The sequence below is a fragment of the Panthera pardus genome, unplaced genomic scaffold (genome assembly GCF_024362965.1).
Source record: "Panthera pardus isolate Hobbes unplaced genomic scaffold, ASM2436296v1 HiC_scaffold_25, whole genome shotgun sequence".
Taxonomy (NCBI): Eukaryota; Metazoa; Chordata; class Mammalia; order Carnivora; family Felidae; genus Panthera; species Panthera pardus.
The window spans coordinates 92,139,309-92,151,955 of NW_026526821.1; positions in this window are offsets into that span (position 1 = coordinate 92,139,309).

Here is a 12,647-nt window from a genome sequence, read left to right on the forward strand (position 1 = left end):
AAATCTACATCAGACAGGATAGCACCAGAACTTGCCTTGGCAAATTCTAAATTAGAGGACACTTGTTTTTAGTCCAACAACTTTATTTTTCTGGCTTTTTTCTTTCTGTAAAATATAAATTTTCCTATCAGAAAGAAAGGCTAAAAGTTATTTCTGAGAATGGTGGTGGTGAAAAGTTAAGTTAATTCATACTAATGTGTCAGTGACCCACTGAATTAATCCCCTGGAGTATTTGCCCTTTGAAGAAAAGAAATACACACACACACACATACATACACTTGCACACACATATATAGTATATGTGTGTGTGTGTACTTTCTATATATACAGATACATATATGTGTAGATACACACATACATAAGGATAGGAAGATGTTTACCTTAAAGAAATTAACTTCAAACAATAGAACATCACAAATGCAGTTGAAGTCTATATAGAAAAATAATTTGAGATGCCTACATGTTTTTCAATTCCTCAAATCATAAGCTTTAGCCAATAAGATGAATAATATTGAATGCAATAGTAAGTCACCTTATGACAAAAGACAATACATATATCTAAATAGCCCATTTTTAAAATCTATGAAATACCATCAATTCCTTTAATCTGAATCTCATAGCAAAGTATTCAGGGAATTATCAGAGAGAGAGAGATGCTTTCTCAAACAATAGAGCTGTATATTATTCCATTCTACTATATGATATAGTGCCAATTACTATGTATTAAATCTGTTTTCCTGTGTCTGAAAATAGGCATTCTTTTTATCCTTACACTATCACACAAATAGACACTTACCTAAAGGAGCTGATAATTTTTCTAGTGCTACAGTAAGAATCAAATTTTGCATATGAACTACTTGAATAATTAAAAGAAGATAAATAGGATTGAGGTATATAAAAGAAGAGGAATGCTTATTAATTTTTTAGAATATATTACTAAAACTAGTGTCTGGTATTAATAATTGCATTCCTTCTAGAATATCATGCTTTGAAATAATGACATGCAAGATTTGATCCATTGAAGTACTAGCAGTATCCATTATATTGATTGAAAGGTGCCAGATAAATCTCTCTTCAGTTATAAGGTGTTGACTGGGTCAGAGACTGATGATTTAAATAAATAAAGAGGAAAGAATTTCTGAGCACAGCATTAGTGTCAGAATCAATGAATTATCCCTGCTGGGTATTTATTAGTGCACCTAGAAATACTAGTTTTGGAGGCAGCCATGACATTTCAGGAAAAGTTGATGAAAAATTTAACTCTTCATTCTAAATTTACATGCTTTCCTTCCCTACTGTACTCGAATATTAAAGGTAGAAATCTAAAATATATTGGCAGTAGTCTGTCCTACACAGGTACTCCTATGTTGAGAAATGACATCTTCAAGTCAGTGGCTGAGATGTCGATAACATTGACATTGATTTACCAGTGTACATTTTGCATCAGGAATCCAGTTCTCAAAGCAAGATTCTACATTCAATGGAAACGGAGAACTCTACTTTGCAGAAAGATCTCATGACGATTTAAATAAATTTGGACGTCTGTCCTTGTCACTCGGAATTCTTTCAGAAGTGTCACTAAAATGTAATTATGTCAAATATAATAAGACAGTGTGTATGCATGTAGACACACATACACAACTTCACCACAGAGATAAACAATATTGCAATTAAGTTTTTTTAGTAATACAAAGTAGCAACTGTGGTGAAGAGTGAAAAAGTAACTACTTTTAGTCATTAGAGTCTACTTTTATTTCGAACTTCTTTTAGTAGTTACAGTCCGAAGACTTGCTTTTGGATCCAATTGTACACATGATGAGGGACAAACCAGCTAATATTTTTGAAACTTAGGTGTCTTATCTGTGAAATTTATATTAGCGTACCTTTCTCCTATAGTTATTACAAAATGGCTCATTTAGTTATTGCAAGTGGTATGTTTATGTTTAACAACCAGTAATGTTTAACAACCAGTTAAATGTTTAACAACCAGTTCTCCATGCAAAATAGACCTGATTTGTAGCAGTTTTCAATTTATGGAAATTATAGTAAATATTTCAACCATAGACAATTTCAAGGTATCAATCTGAGGTCACTGAGTATGCGATTGGAAAGTGATGTCCAGAATCCAGTCTTATAAACCGGTGCAAGCTGGTTTCAAGACATATTGCTCCCACTGGAAAATATGGGTGAGATATAATGTGTCCCAGAAAAAGCATATGCTTGCAAACTCTGTTGAGTGAATGTTCACATGAAAGGGTCGTATAGTCATTTCCATATGGGGGGAAAAAGGATGCATTAAGCTGTTGATTAGCTTAATTTTACAATCTTATATAAAGCCATATTTATGATCAAAATAAAATTCTGGAAAGTACTTGGGATCTCTCATTCTCAATTCCATATTCTCGAGAGTTAAAAAAAAATAATATGGCTCTAGATATAAATTTTACTTAAATATGTTGATTACCAAACTTTCTGAATTTAATACCATTTCACCAAAAGCAGAAAAGAATATGAAAGTAAGAATAATATAACCAGTGTGAATGGTCTCAGGGCACACTCCTGTAGCATTCAAGACCAGGAAAGACAAAAGGTAAAAAAGGCACTGAGTAGCTAGCAACCTGAAGCTAAGTATGATGATGAGGGAACAAAAGGCAAGCTGAGAGCAAAGCACAAGGTAACACCCTGTACCCCTCCTCCTCTTCATACCCCCCACCCCGTCCCCTTCCAGGTGTGATGTGTGTGACATTCTTCAGGCACGCCTGGCTGCCCAAGAACAAAGGAAAGGGAAAAATAAATAGTTAACTGAAGATCACAGTCATGCAGGACAGAGTCTCCATCAATTTACAAACGTCTTAATAAAATTAGAAGAAAAAGACAATCTTATCAATAGCCTAAGTTCCAGAAACCCATAGACATGGTTTCCTGGAGCCCTAACATCAGCCTCCCCTCCACAGTGATGTGGGGAACAAAGGCAAGAAGAAATGTAGATAAAATAAAATTTCTTTATAGCCTGCAGCCCATTGACAAGTACTTGGGGAAAATACGGAGTATGACATTCCTCTAGGAACTCCCTACTGTGTCTTAATGTTAATGCTTCACCAGAGAGGAAAATAACTTTAGCTCAACAATAGCAAGGCCTCCAGTATCTCCTGAGTCTTCTTTAGCATATCAAAGTCCTTTGGGGAACTTCCTCTTGCCTTTATCCCCTCCCAACTCTCAGGTATATAATCAGTCACTCCTCACAACCCCAGTGCACCTCTTTCTGCCCACAGGTCCTGACCTCCTTGCTTTAATAAAATCACTTTTTGCACCAAAGACATCTTAAGAAATCTTCCTTGGCCTGCAGCTCCAGACCTCCACCACCATTCCAAAACCGCATCCATGGGAAACTGTGCTCTGTGTATGACATAACTCTGGGGTCACAGCACATTTCTTACTGGTAAATTTCCCATTCAAAGATGCAATTAAGTACATATGAAGACACACCACCGTATCAGTAGATCCATCATGTCAATGACAAGATGAAGCCACAGAACGACCTTAAGAAGCATAGTCTGGAGGCTGAACAGCAATTTATAGAAACACAAGGCTTGGTATGGTCATTGCATTGCTCGGCTCCAGGGGGAAAATTCCACACTGCACTCACTACTCAGTGTGAATGATGTGCCTTGCTTTTGGACCAAAAAGTTACTTAAAAGTCCTTAGCTAGAACTTTCACATACAAAACAAAAATGGTCATGGAAGTGACCAACTGATGCAGATTAAAATCTTTAACTAAAGGCCAGGGAGGGAAAATGGAGTTTCTAGGAAGTTCTACTGAAAGACACTGAGAGCAACACTTTGATAACTTCTTTCTTTTTGTTGATAGGATGGGAAAAGTGGTATCAGAATCAGTGTGGTAGTCATGCATTTCTGATCTTTGGATGGAACTTTCATGTTTTCAAATCTGATTTTGCTTATGCATCAAGTAATTCTCTATTTTAATTTAGGCATTATGCAAGATGAAAGGAGGGTCTTATTTTCATCAACTGACTACACATTTTTAAAAATACATCACTCTAATACCACTTGTATAGTAAATCACTGAGTTCAAGTATCACTTATAAACAATAAAAGAGTAGGGGAAACATTGATTTTGTTTAACATTTAGAATCTATTTTAATGGGCTTTAATTAATAGTCTTATTGGTATTTTCCCTCAGTAGTTTTAAAATATCTAATAATGAGCTTTCCCTCCAAATTTGTTTTATTTTATAAAATAATTCCTGGTAAAGAAAATTCCATTGACTTTGTGTCTGCATGTCATCAGTCCATTTCAATAGCTTTGATTTTTTTTCTCTCTAACATTCCTCAGTTCTGAGCCTGTCTCATTGACAAATCCAGAGAGAGTACAAAGATTAGTCTTGATGTATTAGACGAATCACACATCCTTCATTTGGCAGTAACTGTCTGGCAAAGTTAAGCATCTGGCAAACAGTATCATACTGATTTTAAAAAAAATTGTGATAAAACTATTATGACATTTCTTAATTTCAAAGATAAAAGAATATAAATTATTTTAAAAATTCTGTCTCAAGTTAAGATTCTTTTAGAACAATTTACTGAGTATGGGTCATACAATTTCATTACAAAAAGCTCCTTATAACTGCTTTTTATTGTTTGTTGTTACATTTTGAGAGATGTGATTTGACACATACGTGAATTAATGAGCTAGATTATAATTAGCTTCATTGAACAAAATGAGATACTATCTTTTGAGTAACCTAGAATTTTCCTCTAACATTTTCCCTCATATTTACACAAATTGTTCAAGCAAGTTTAGATTTAAAAGCTGAGATTTTTTTTTCAGTAAAAGATCTTAAAATGCTATTCTGTAATTGATCATAGTTATATGCAAGCAGAAATGCTATCATGGAACCATTTTTGAAAGACATTAGTCTTATTTATAATATCGAATCTGAAAAAGTAAATGTAACAGAGAAAGCAAATAGAAACTGTTAAATTATCACATCTTATCAATTTGTATCATAAATGTTCTTATTTTTATCATGGGTTTTTTTTTTTTTAATCTTTTTCAAGTCTATATATACATTGCTAAACTAGTCTTATAATATTAAGAATCCAGCCTGTATCACAGAGGATCCCAACAAGGAAATACCTGGAGAAGGAAAAGGAGCAACAATGTATTTAGCATTCAATAGTTTGTTATTCTACATGGTGAAGTTATTCTCTATAGATCTTTCTGTGTTTATGAAGTAGGCGCGGGGGTTCTATTTGCATCAACTGTTGTTTAAGCACACCTTTGGCATTTTTGATCTATAAAACGATTGGTCCTACAGCCACTATGAGATAACACATTTCTATCGTGCTAATAGTAGAAAGAACAGACTATCATCCAAGAAATTACATCCGAGAAAACTTGGAAATAACCTAAATGTCCTTTAATAAGGGAAGAGATAATTAATATTTCTGTTCTCCATTACCATTGCCACTTTTCTATCCTCAGTTCTGGTAGAATGGAGTCTTTAAGCAAAATAATGCCTTAAAATTACATCACATGAGGGGCGTCTGGGTTGCTCACTCTGTTAAGTGATTGACTTCTGCTCAGGTCATGATCTCACGCTTCATTAGTTCGAGCCCCACATTGGGCTCTCTGCTGTCAGCATAGAGCCAGCTTCAGATCCTGTCTCCCTCTCTCTCTGCCCTTCCCCCGCTATGCTCTCTCTCTCTCTCTCTCTCTCTCTCTCTCTCTCTCTCTCAAAAATAAACATTTAAAAAATTCTTTCAAAAAAAAACTAAGTCACATGAACCATGTTAGTATGATAAATATTTTGTTGTTGTTGTTGAGATATATGGTTAGCCTAAAGAATGTACTGTCACGATGAAATGGGACTTGCAATTTGGAGGGATCAAGGGTTTGAGCCAGAACTTGAGATCTGAGGAGAAACTCTATGAAATGGGAGGTGGACAGTGGAATGAAAGGATAAATGGAAGTGTAGTAGGTAAGACGTGCTGAACAAAGACAAGTGGGAGGGAATTTAAGCGCCCATATTAAGCTAACTTAGCTAAGAATAAAAAGCAACCACAGGGAAATAGTGAAGAAATCTTTGTATCACCTCTTTGACTCCCAGTATATTGTTAATGGTCTAGGAGTATCATAGGATTCCTTCTGATAAAGACGGTCATGTCGTCTATTAAGTATTTTGGTGACATCCATATAATAACTGCTTATATCAGTATAGAATTTACATGTACATTCTGAGGTGAAGGAATTTCCAAGCCTTTTCAAAGTGAGAAAAAAAGAAAAAGAAAGAAAGAAAAACTTACAAATTAAATTTGCTTGATTACAGTATTAATGAGGATGTTTTGCTTTATTTTTAATTTTTTTTTCTTTTCACATTTATTTATTTTTGATAGAAAGAGACAGAACACAAGTGGGGGAGGAGCAGAGAGAGAGAAGGAGACACAGAATCTGAAGCAGGCTCCAGGCTCCAAGCTGTCAGCACAGAGCCCGATGTGGGGCTCAAACTCACCAACCGCAAGATCATGACCTGAGCCGAAGTCAGATGCTTAACCGACTGAGCTACCCAGGTGCCCCTGTGTTGCTTTATTTTTACAAAAACAAATATGCCTAAAACTATACTTTCGATATAGCTTTAAAGTGTTTGAATGATATGTAGCTGCAATAGATCATTCAATTTGCCATCCACTTGGCGCCTTTGAGCAGTTAGGTTATATTACATATCTATTTTGTATTGATGTGTGTTCAAAGGAACATTTGACAAGGAATGTGGAAATTTGGTGTCTTTTCATGTATTTATGACATTGTGAATACATCTAACTTCTTGTCTTCAGTTTATTTATCTACAAATTATGAGCTACACAATATGTAGTCGTTTCCGGATATGCCTTATTGGATTCCCTAGAGGTCCACTTATGAATTTATTTCATTTTGTCTTAACACCAACTTCAAACAGATCATTATTCAATCATAATTTACATTTTATATGTTTAGATTTATATAGGATGAACTATTAAAATAAACTTGTTTAAATTTTATGTATGCATGCGAGTATCTCTATGCAAATGTATTCATATGTTTATACATAGAAAATTAAGTACTTACACAGATAAGGTAATATTCCTGTGTATTTTTTGTTAAGATATTTGGCATCCTACTCATTTAGGCATGAACCCAGAGGAAATGTAAGGTGTGAAAAAGCCTTCTAAATAATAGAGTTTAATACACTCACGGCTTCATACATTTTAGGCATTGGACATAGAACACATCTGGCCTCAATTTGCACATATGGTTCACTGGAAATTATTTATTTGTAACCTTAAGTATAATGTCTAGTGCATAAAGAGAGCACAAAGGTATGCATAATATTATTGACTTATTATTATTGATCATTACTAATAATAATTACAATAATAATAACTATGCTATTATTTATCATTATCATCTAATAGTTGTCGACTTCTATGAAGAGCTCAAGGCTTTAAATCCTAGTTATTTCATCGCCTGATCTTCCTCTGCTCTACCATAGAAATATTGATAACATTGGATCATGATCAAGGACATTGATTATATTCCAATTCTAGATTCAGAGTCTTTAATTTTGAAATCTAATACAGATCTAGTATATTTAAACTCTTTGCATAAATGTAATTTTCTCTCACCTAGCTGGAGTATTTGATCTTCAAAGGGCCTGAGTCTGCCTGTTTCTGGGATATGCCTCTTTCTTAAGGCCAGTGACAGACAATTTAGGTCAACTCTGTATTAAACATTAAGGAAAGTATGCATTCTCCTCTCCTTATAGTTTTTTCTTGCCATCAAAATATTAAGATAGTTTTATAAGTAAAATGTAGAAGAAAAAAGAATCCACTAAATCTATTAGGTCTCAGGTCTAGCTTCTTAACACGAGAACGCTTTTGTATATCTATGGACTTCAGCTTAGTTCACTAGGGTTTGAAACTTAGGCCTGCATGAAACCATGGAATAAAATGTTCCTTCCTTGCTGTGCTCTGTTCTGTGTCTACACTTCTATGAAGAAATTTGAACTGCAATATTTGTATTAGGGTAGATTTTAAGAATAGTGGTTATGCTGATGACCACTTATCACCTTTTTCTGATAGGTTCTCTGATAACCTTTCCATCAGGCCCATGGATTGTAGAACTTCATAGATAACTTGTATTCCTTTACCTACTTCAGCCCATTAATGTGGAGGCTATGTGGTAGCTGATCAAAGAGAGACCAGGGACAAACAAACAAACAAAAACAAATACCAGACATTGTGACAACAGAGGAGTGGCATGCCACAAATAAAGAGCAGGAAAGTCAATTAGAATATCCTATTTGGTAGCTCAGTTGGTCGAGCATCCAAATCTTGATTTTAGCTCATGTCATGATACCTCAGGTCATGGGATCAAGCCCCATGTTGGACTCTGTGGTGAGCTTGGAGCCTTCTTAAGATCCTCTCTCTCTCTCTCTCTCTATCTCTCTCTCAAAATAAAAAACTAAAAAAAAAAAAAAAAAAGAATATGTCATTTGGTCTATGAAGAGTTACTTCTGATGCCTGCAGCAGAACATGAACATTCTAGAGAATCTAGAAACTCCCCATATATCCCACTTTCTAGGTAAAGATTCACTTTTTTACTTACTAGAACTGGAGATAATAACTTTTAACAATCAGAAAAAAATTTAGAGTTTGTATTTTAGGGTAATGTTTGAAGCTATAACAAAACTTGAATATTTGGTGACAACACAACAGAAATTTCTTACTCAGATAAATTTCAGTGCAGATTTTCCTGGAGACTTTCCATTGCAAGAAGATTCATGAGCCCAGATTGCTTTCACCCTGTAGCTCCAGTATTTCCTATGGTCTTGGAATCTACTACAATCAACATTAAGCAAGGGAAAGACAGTGAAGACATCACTGGACCTTAAGATTCAGAAATTTTCATATATCACTGCTTTTACATTTCACTGGTGAAACATAGTCACTTAGTCTTTCCAGAATGAGAGGGAAGCCAGGGAGTAGGTCCTAGCTGGATATCTAGTGGCCCTGTCTTGTCATTCAAAGAATACAGTAATACTTCACCACTGTTCTGATAGATTCAGTGTTCCTCTCCTGACTATGTTAAGCAGCAAGTTTTCTTCTGACCCCAAAATTGTGGAATGAATTTTATCCAAAATTATTATAGGTATTTCAGACAGTTCTAAGATGGTCTGTTTTTTAAGCGATATCCTTTTAGTAAATCAGTATTCAGTGGCTTCTAAATGGCCAGAGATCATCCATAATTTTCTGCATTTCTCAGCAGATTTAGGGAGAAAATATCTTGCAGAAGTTTCCCAGATATATTTGATTGATACCATTGCTATAGTCAAATGAACATGTTAGTGACAACAACTCATTATTTCAAGGCCAACATGGGGCTGGTTCCTCAAATCTTTTGTTTGTTTCTGTTTTTAGATGTGCAGATCCCAGATTACATCTGCTATCTAGAACTCAGGAAGAAAGTTCCTAAAGTGGGTATGCAGATTAGGTCTCCACCCACCCTCATTACACTGTGCTGAACTGGTCACCCTTCTTATTGCCAGAAGTAAACCTAATACTCTAGTTCTGTCCAAAGTCACCCTCTTAGAGCCCTTTTTTTCTCTCTTCTCCTGCAAGGCTAATAAGTCAAGTTTCATAAAGCATTTAGGTGCCTATTGACTTTTTACGACTTTTGTTTTCTTTAGGATTAAGGTTGATTCTCATAATTGCTTTTAGCAATTGAAATTGTTTGTATTTCCCTCATTCTTGTGGCTGGAATTTTGTCTTCCAATGTAATCTAAGAAAGGAATAAAAAGGTAGGACATAATTCATTCAAAGATAAAATGTAAGGGAAATATACATCAGAAATAAAACCCAAAAATAAGAAAAAGATGAAAAAGGTCCTTTTGTGAGCAGCATTCAATAGCAGGACACATGTACACTATCTTTTACACATTGAATCATATTAATTTTCAGGCAAAACAAATGGGTATTTACATTAAACACATTCTGAATGCATTCAAGTAAGAGTCAAATGATAAGAGTATTAAGATAATTGATGTTTAGTCCCTGAGGGAATACAGATAAAAGAGTGTATTTCTGATGCTTCAACCTCTGTGCTAACTCTTCTTCACAATAAAAACATTCTCAGAAAGTTTCAGTCAGATAAAGAAGGAAATAAATGTACAAATTTGTATTGAAAAATGATATGCCCCATAGATTCAACCTCAACTTTTATGAACAATGGGTCTACCTGTTACTATTCTGATGATGAAACCTTGGGAAAGTAAGGAACCTCTAAGATCAAGAGATTTTTATTTCATCGGGACTGAGTAGTTATAGGTTTTTAATTTTTTTACTATATGACATAATTTACATAAAATTCTTAATAAGTGTGCATAATACTAGGTACTAAATATATATGAATTTCTGTCTTATGGTTTCTAGTTCCAAGATGAATGTATCTATGAAATGATATTTTGTAAAAGCAGGTAATTAATATTGCCAATGATTAAGGTTGCATGTTGCAATAAATAGTTCTAAATCATATATTATTTTGTCAGAAAGCATGTTTGCTCAGCCTTTCACTTTCCTTGTGAAAGAAGCTAGCAATACAATTTCGAGAATTATAAATACACCATAACATGATAATCAGTAGATCAATTCCGCAATCAGTAGGTCTTATCCGTCTTCACATTAAAATTCCTGGAAAGCTGTTATAACCTACCAATCCCTGGATTCTGAAATCCTCAAATGCCCAAACTCTGATTTAATTTTTCTTTGATGAGGCCAGAACACCAATATTTTTAAAAGCTCCCTTGATGATTAATATGCAGCCAGGTTTGAGCATCATGTAATCAAAAGATTCATTGGGAACATTAATTATGCCTAAATGAGGTGTTTACATTTATGGTCTATACACTTTCTTGTTACAATTTATTCCTCTATCCATAACAATTGGATTCTACTTTTTTATTCTTGTGAGCTCCAGACTTCTACATCCCTCTGCCTTCTGGACGGCTTCAATTGTATATTCTGCAGGAACTGAATCCTCAAAACACCACAAAACAAATTTATTACCTTTGTTTTAAATCTTCTCCTTCTCCTCTATTGTGTGTTTCAATGAATAGCACTGTAATCCATTCATTCTTTTAAGCCAAAAGCAAGAGCATCAGCCTTACTGCCTTGCTTGTCTTCTTCCTTCACATACAATCTCACACACCAAAAGGCTGATCACTCCTCTCTTTTATACATCTCCTGTATCTATCCATGTCTTTTCATACTCAGAGCCATTACCCCAGGGCCATAATACTATCTTCTCTGAACTATTCTTAAAGCTTCATCATTGGTCTCCTTAATTTCAGTCTTGTCCATCATCAATCCAAATTCTATTCTAAGTCATCAAAATAACATATGATCACATCACTGCCCAACCTAAAATGTTAGTGTGGCCTCTGATGCCCTTCATGATTGCCCTGCTTGCCTCTTAGGTCTCATTTCTCTTCACACTGTACATTCCAGTCACACTAGCCTTCATTTCATTTTTTTGAATGTTCTCACTTATCTCTTTGAATATGCTATCATTGCTCTTCAAGTCATAGTTTGCTAATTCCTCTCCCTTCCACTCCTCACTCATACTTTCATGACACTTCCTCCAGGCAGCCTTTTTTAACACTCAAATCTGGATGACATTTTTTCTTAGGGGTTCTTATGGCACAAGACTTTCCTCTTTAAAATATTTACAACATTGCGTTTAATTCTCTATCTGCTTACTTATTTGTTTAAAAATATGAAAGCTCTCTGATGAAGTATAACTGCTTTGTTCCTAGCTATGTCTCCAGTGATTTTCCCAGTGCCTCAGAAGTAGTAATCACCCAGTAAATACTTGATGAATTAAGGGGCAGAAGCAAATACATTGATCGTAAGAATGAAAGAAGACACCTTATCATGAAGCAGGTCTGAGTATTTTCACTTGCAGGTAGGGATTAGTGGGAGGCAAAAGAAGATAAAAGAAGCTCGATGCCACTGTCTTCAATTTTGTTCTAAAAGTATGGTTATATTTATCTACTGAAAATATGGTTATGATTATGGAGTAATCATTATGTTTACACCAGTGTTATGGAAGAACACTGAAAAGTGTTCTTCCAGCTATTCCCAGAATTTTAGAATGGGGAGGAAAGTTACCAAAGGCAAGGAAAAAGATCTTCAAAGTGAATGAAAAGATCATCAAAATCATGGATTTGTAAAGGGGTAGGTCTGCATTACTTGGGGACATTTGTGAGTGTTCTTGGACTCACGTATAAGAAAGGACACAACAAATTATGGGCTTTCTATGGAGCTTACTTGGAAGGTTGTGGTAGGAGTCCAGAACTTCCAAAAGGGCCACATGGTTTGTAGAATGTAGAAATCACCCTGCAGGTCTGGCCCCAGACTTGAAGATTTGAAAACTTAATTTGGGTTTAGGACAGGTGTGTGTTTTGTCCAAGGTTATGGGTGTAGTAAATAGTGGGACACTTATTTGTTGATTATTATAAGCAAAATACAGCAGTCCCCCATTATCTGCAGGAGGTATGTTCCAAAAGCCCCAACAGATGCCTGAAACTGTAG